Source organism: Haliotis rubra, unplaced genomic scaffold (assembly GCF_003918875.1).
Source record: "Haliotis rubra isolate DU_JTF1 unplaced genomic scaffold, ASM391887v1 Scf487, whole genome shotgun sequence".
Lineage (NCBI taxonomy): Eukaryota > Metazoa > Mollusca > Gastropoda > Lepetellida > Haliotidae > Haliotis > Haliotis rubra.
In genome coordinates, this window is record NW_025767176.1 from 185,066 (window position 1) to 192,488 (window position 7,423).

Below are 7,423 nucleotides of genomic sequence, written 5' to 3' on the forward strand. Positions count from 1 at the left end.
GTTTGTTCCGCCCCAGTACAGGAGCTGATTCACCACAGCTAAGTACTGAATTATTGACCATTATATCACTGAAAGGAAAATAATTGTGGGAAATTGCGCTGAAATGTGTTCGCTTCATCGATGTCATAACTGCTTTTTGATAAGATTTAACAAACCAACTGAACAACTGGCGTTTACACATTGTCCTTCCGAGCCAGTGAACACTGACTGAGTTTAGTTTTACGCCGCTTTTAGTAATATTCCAGCAATATCACGGCGGGGGACACCAGAAATGGGCTTCACATTGTACCCATGTGGGAATCGAACCCGGGTCTTCGGCGTGACGAGCGAACGCTTTAACCACTAGGCTACCCCACCGCCCCCACTGATAAGAGTGACACGTAGGTGAGTGTATATGTAATAGTTAATAGTGTGTGTGACTAACAATGAAGCGGTGTAGAATATAATACCGTGAGGATATTGGTATGTGGGTATACAGTAGTGAGAGCGTTGGGTGGTGTTGGTATGTTGTAATGTGAGAATATAACAATTGGGAGAATTCACTTACATGTGTAGGTGAACATACAATAGTATGAGAATGTGAACAAGAGTGTAGCAGGTGAATGCATGTGTATGACTAAATGAAGTGGGTGTATGTCTGTGTAGCGGGTGTATGACTATGTAATGGGTGTGTTTAGTTTTACGCCGCACTCAGCAATATTCCAGCTATATGGCGGCGGTCTGTAAATAATCGAGTCTGGACCGGATCTTCACGGACCGTGTGACTGCGTAGCGTATGTATATATGACTGGGTTGTGTGTGTGTGTGTGATTTTGTAGTGGGTGTATGACTGTGTTGTATGTGTGTGATTTTGTAATGAATGTATGACTGTGTTGTGTGTGTGTTATTTTGTAGTGGGTGTATGACCGTGTTGTGTGTGTGTGATTTTGTAGTGGGTGTATGACTGGGTTGTGTGTGTGTAGTGTGATATTGTAGTGAGTGTATGTCTGAGTTGTGTGTGTGTGATTTTGTAGTGAGTGTATGTCTATGTTGTGTTTGTGTGTGTTATTTTGTAGTGGGTGTATGACTGTGTTGTGTGTGTGTGTGATTTGTAGTGGGTGTATGACTGTGTTGTGTGTGTGTGATTTTGTAGTGGGTGTATGACTGTGTTGTATGTGTGTGTGATTTTGTAGTGGGTGTATGACTGTGTTGTATATGTGTGTGTGTGATTTTGTAGTGGGTGTATGTCTGTGTTGTGTTGTGTGTGATTTTGTAGTGAGTGTATGTCTGTGTTTTGTGTGTGTGTGTGTGATTTGTGAGTGAGTGTATGTCTGTGTTGTGTGTGTGTGTGATTTTGTAGTGGGTGTATGTCTGTGTTGTGTGTGTGTGATTTTGTAGTGAGTGTATGTCTGTGTTTTGTGTGTGTGTGTGATTTGTAGTGAGTGTATGTCTGTGTTGTGTGTGTGTGATTTTGTAGTGAGTGTATGTCTGTGTTGTGTGTATGTGATTTTGCAGTGGGTTTATGATTGTGTTGTGTGTGTGATTTTGTAGCGGGCGTATGATAGTGTTGTGGGTGTTTTTGCGTGATCATTCCCAAGTTGAAACTAAAGCGTACGTGGGAAACAAACGACAGAGAACTGTGCAATAACTCATAATTGTATTCTAATATCAACACAAGTTCACAAATCAATGCCAATATGGTGTGGATCAGTTCAAAGTAATTAATTAACAGTGGGTGTTGATTATCAATCAAAGCTTTGTTTCCGTACAAAGGCTATCGGGCCCATATACATACAGTTTTATACATACAATACACTTTACATATATGTATACACGTCCACCCGCAGAGATATATACAAATAAATCAGAACATACAATACAGGTTAATATGGATAAAGTAGATAAAGGTATGATATGGTATTTGATATTATCATTCTTGTAATAGTTCATAAGAATGCATTATATATAGGCTGAGCATTTTCAAACCGTGTACGTTATCTGTCATAGGTAGTTTCTTAAGTTATACATATAACATATTAAGGACAATGGTTGTAATATATTCACTTCTCAGCAACAGTGATACACTTCAAACTAGACCTGTGTGAAGCCCATTTCTGGTGTTCCCCGCCGTGACATTGCTGGAATATTGCTAAAAGCGGCGTAAAACCATACTCACTCACTCACTCAAACTAGACCTAGGAAGGGAAAGATCATAACACTCAATAATGGTCTTCTTTTCACTTGAGATGTGCGGCAAAGTTAACTCCACTTACGGTATAGAACACAAGAACAAGATGCTAGAAACTTCTACCCTGGAATAAGCTCCTTGTAGCACTTTCCAGATTATTCTGTCCAAATCTAGTACAAATCTAAATATAGCACACCACTGAACCCTACTGAATCTACAGGTACAATGTATAACAGAAGAAAAAGTAATTGTTACACAACGTGTAACATTGCCTCGTAACCGTGTTCGCTCAACCAGTTAACCGTTCGCTCACGGATACACAACCCACTCCAAACTCCCAACCACTCATCCACCCACTCACGTTTCATTTTCTCTGTCAACCTCTTAGAACAGCTCGAACGGATCACACGATCATCGATCTATCTATGTACATTCTATCACTGCCTTAAACCGTGTCTATAGATTGACCTAATGAAAACGCCAGCACGACACAGAACACACAAGGACACCACTTATACACCATGGAATTCATTTCCTGGCCAGCACAATCCCCATGTCTGTATCCAACTAATGTTTTATTTGACATTGTTCATTCTTTCGAAAACTGGAAACTAATCCGCATGAAAGACATCCAACACTCATATCACAGAGATCTTATTACCTTGGTTGTCGCGTCTCCAGCTTCATTGAGACTGTACCAGATCTTTAAAGCTTCTGTGCAATGTTTCAGTGCTGGCAGATACCATCCAATCTACAAATAATTGTCTTATTGGGTTCTGGTCATAGACTTTATGTATAAGCAGATTACTATTCTCCCTTCCCGTGGTTTCTTTCCTCAGAGTGTACATTGGTCTATAATTAAGAGACTGCTATGCTTGGATAAGGCTGTGGATCTGCAGTATTTTCCTGGACGGATTAACTCCGTACTTTCTCCCTGTTTACATGATCCGTGTAAGGTAGAATGTGATGAATGTATGAACTGAAAAACTCTTTCTGTCTCTGTGAAAAGCAAGGAGTCTTGACACACAGTCATCGGTACTTATGTCAAAATCTTTTTCAGTTTTGTGCAGGAGAATTCATGCATGTTAAGACATTGAGGCTGTAACTGTCTACTCCTTACCTCAATCTTGCATTGTCCACTCCTTACCTGAAGCTCATATTGTCTACTCCTTACCTGAAGCTTACGTTGTCTACTCCTTGCCTGAAGCTTACATTGCCTACTCCTTACCTCAATCTTACATTGTCCACTCCTTACCTGAAGCTCATGTTGGCTACCCCTTACCTGAAGCGTACGTTGTCTACTCCTTACCTGAAGCTTACATTGCCTACTCCTTACCTGAAGCTTACATTGTCTACTCCTTACCTGAAGCTTACATTGTCTACTCCTTACCTGAAGCTTACATTGTCTACTCCTTACCTCAATATTGCATTGTCTACTCCTTACCTGAAGCTTACATTGTCTACTCCTTACCTGAATCTTGCATTGTCTACTCATTACCTAGAGCTTACATTGTCTACTCCTTACCTGAATCTTGCATTGTCTACTCCTTACCTGAAGCTTACATTGTCTACTCCTTACCTAAAGCTTACATTGTCTACTCCTTACCTGAAGCTTACATTGTCTACTCCTTACCTGAAATCTTACATTGTCTACTCCTTACCTGAACCTTACATTGTCTACTCCTTACCTGAAGCTTACATTGTCTACTCCTTACCTGAAGCTTACATTGTCTACTCCTTACCTGAAGCTTACATTGTCTACTCCTTACCTAAAGCTTACATTGTCTACTCCTTACCTGAAGCTTACATTGTCTACTCCTTACCTGAAGCTTACATTGTCTACTCCTTACCTCAATATTGCATTGTCTACTCCTTACCTGGAAGCTTAACATTGTCTACTCCTTACCTGAAGCTTACATTGTCTACTCCTTACCTGAATCTTACATTGTCTACTCCTTACCTGAAGCTTACATTGTCTACTCCTTACCTCAATCTTACATTGTCTACTCCTTACCTGAAGCTTACATTGTCTACTCCTTACCTAAAGCTTACATTGTCTACTCCTTACCTAAAGCATACATTGTCTACTATTTACCTGAAGCTTACATTGTCTACTCCTTACCTAAAGCATACATTGTCTACTATTTACCTGAAGCTTACATTGTCTACTCCTTACCTGAAGCTTACATTGTCTACTATTTACCTGAAGCTTACATTGTCTACTCCTTACCTAAAGCTTACATTGTCTACTCCTTACCTGCTTACATTGTCTACTCCTTACCTAAAGCTTACATTGTCTACTCCTTACCTGAAGCTTACATTGTCTACTCCTTACCTGAAGCTTACATTGTCTACTCCTTACCTGAAGCTTACATTGTCTACTACTTACCTGAACCTTACATTGTCTACTCCTTACCTGAAGATTACATTGTCTACTGTTTATGTATATTCCTTACCTAAAGCTTACATTGTCTACTCCTTACCTAAAGCTTACATTGTCTACTCCTTACCTAAAGCTTACATTGTCTACTCCTTACCTGAAGCTTACATTGTCTACTCCTTACCTAAAGCTTACATTGTCTACTCCTTACCTTAAGCTTACATTGTCTACTCCTTACCTGAAGCTTACATTGTCTACTCCTTACCTGAAGCTTACATTGTCTACTCCTTACCTGAAGCTTACATTGTCTACTCCTTACCTCAATATTGCATTGTCTACTCCTTACCTGAAGCTTACATTGTCTACTCCTTACCTGAAGCTTACATTGTCTACTCCTTACCTGAATCTTGCATTGTCTACTCCTTACCTAAAGCTTACATTGTCTACTCCTTACCTGAATCTTGCATTGTCTACTCCTTACCTAAAGCTTACATTGTCTACTCCTTACCTGGAAGCTTACATTGTCCACTATTTACCTGAAGCCTAACATTGTCTACTCCTTACCTGAAGCTTACATTGTCTACTCCTTACCTGAACCTTACATTGTCTACTCCTATTTACCTGAAGCTTACATTGTCCACTCCTTACCTGAACCTTATTGTCTATTCCTTACCTGAAGAAGCTTACATTGTCTACTCCTTACCTGAACCTTACATTGTCAACTCCTTACCTGAAGCTTTACATTGTCCACTCCTTACCTGGAAGATTACATTGTCTACTGTTTATGTATACTCTTACCTTGCAGCTTACGTTGTCTTCCATTTACCGGAAGCTTGTATATTCAGTTCCTCGCCTAGAAGCTTACATTGTCCACCCCTTACCTGAAGCTTTCATTGTCTACTCCTGACCTGAAGCTTGCATGTACATTGTCTTCTATTTACCTGAAGCTTACATATTCAGCTCCTCACTAGAAGCTTACATTATCATTGGAATGTGGAGACAATACTCTGGTACTGACAGACTGCCATCCTATACTTCAAACATTGCTCAATGCAGCGAACAATATTTTTTAAACGATGATTATCAAAGCATCATTGGCAATGGTTCTACATCTAAATTCTGAACATCATTTTAAGTCCACTGCATATTTAATCGATAGGATGGCGCACATTATATACACTGGGTTTGAAAAGATGATTTGATTGCCAGGAATGATAAACAACATTAAAAGCTAATATGATGGATGAACATTGAAACATTCCTGACACATCTACATTATATAATGTAAAATCATCAAGACTTGCAAACAGAAGATACCTACGTCCCCGATCGAGTTGATTAAACACAATGTTAGACTTAAAATGGCTTTGCGCAACATCGGACTAAATTTTCCATGGTATTTTAATTTTGTCCTTGTTGTACTCTTACACACTTCACCCAATGCATTTAAAGAGAAATGACATGCATTTATCAATTTTAATAATAATCACTTGAAATAATTAAGCGCTAACGTAAGAGAATAATCAGTTTTAAATCCTGTGTAAGAGAAAATAGTGATGAGGGTTATATGGATGGAACGTCACTGATTGTCAGTGATGATCCCAGGTGTTTGCGTAGATTGTTAACATGTCCTACACTACCAGTAGTGAGTGAGTGAGTGAGTGAGTTTAGTTTTATGTCGCTTTTATCATTATTCCAGCAATATCACGGCGGGGGACATAAGAAACGAGCTTCACACACTGTGCCCATGTGGGGAATCGAACCCGGCCTTCGGCTTGACTAGCGAACGCTTAAACCACTAGGCTACCCCACCTCCCCTACACTACCAGTATCATCCGTCACTCTCGCAATGTGCTTAAAAACGAGGACCTTGCTGCTCCTGTCGTATAGACAAAAGAATCGCATACTCTGCATGTCTATTATACTGGGCGGCATCAGAATACTACCCTGAGCTGTTTCACGCGGGTTGCTAAAACATAGCAGTCAACGATATGAGATGGAGGAACATCGGACAGACCGGGGAATATTGATGACACAGTGTTCACAAAGGACATACAAGGTTCATTCCTCTGAGGGGGTATCACCGTATATTTGTCGCCTCTATGAAAATAATGAGCTACAATATACCGACACATTAGGATTCCATCGACATCAGAGTGAATTCCGGCGAGACTATGACAACCATAAATTATTAAAACGTCGCGCCTATCTTAATTTAGGTAAATTAATATAGTTTTGTAGAATGTTGATTCGATGGAATGAAATTATTCCAGGTTTAGCTTCCTACACCGCACACTGTTATGTAATGCAGTATTTATTAACTGATATACGCCGAAAGCACTCATTGTCGAAATTTAATCCACGACATACGGGGTTTTATTGGACGGGAATCCAGTCACGTGACAACACAAACGAGGAAAAGATGCGTATTTGATTTTCGTACGTTTTTCATATATTTCTTCGGCAACCCCTTTTAATGTATTCTTTACTTTAATACATGTAGACATGTTATTTGTGGTCTTCAGCTTCAGTACCAATTGCAAGTTTCATCCTTATGAAGAAAACCAAGTTTCATAATAGGCGAAAACAAATTCAGTTTCCTGCCAAGTTTCCTGAACAAAAAATCATAATTTACCTCGCATACAACCAGTCCTGTCATTTCTGTCATACTCATGTCATACTCGTCTGATTTCTGTCATACTCTTCTGATAATGTTGAATGACAACTCAACAAACAAGGGGTAAAAAATCATTATGGAAGTGAATCTAGGAATCGAACCCGTAGTTAGCAGATCCTACAAACTAAGGGACACAACACGTCGAATAGCATCACCTTTGACGTCTCGGCGTCCCATGTCCGCTAAATACATAGGATGA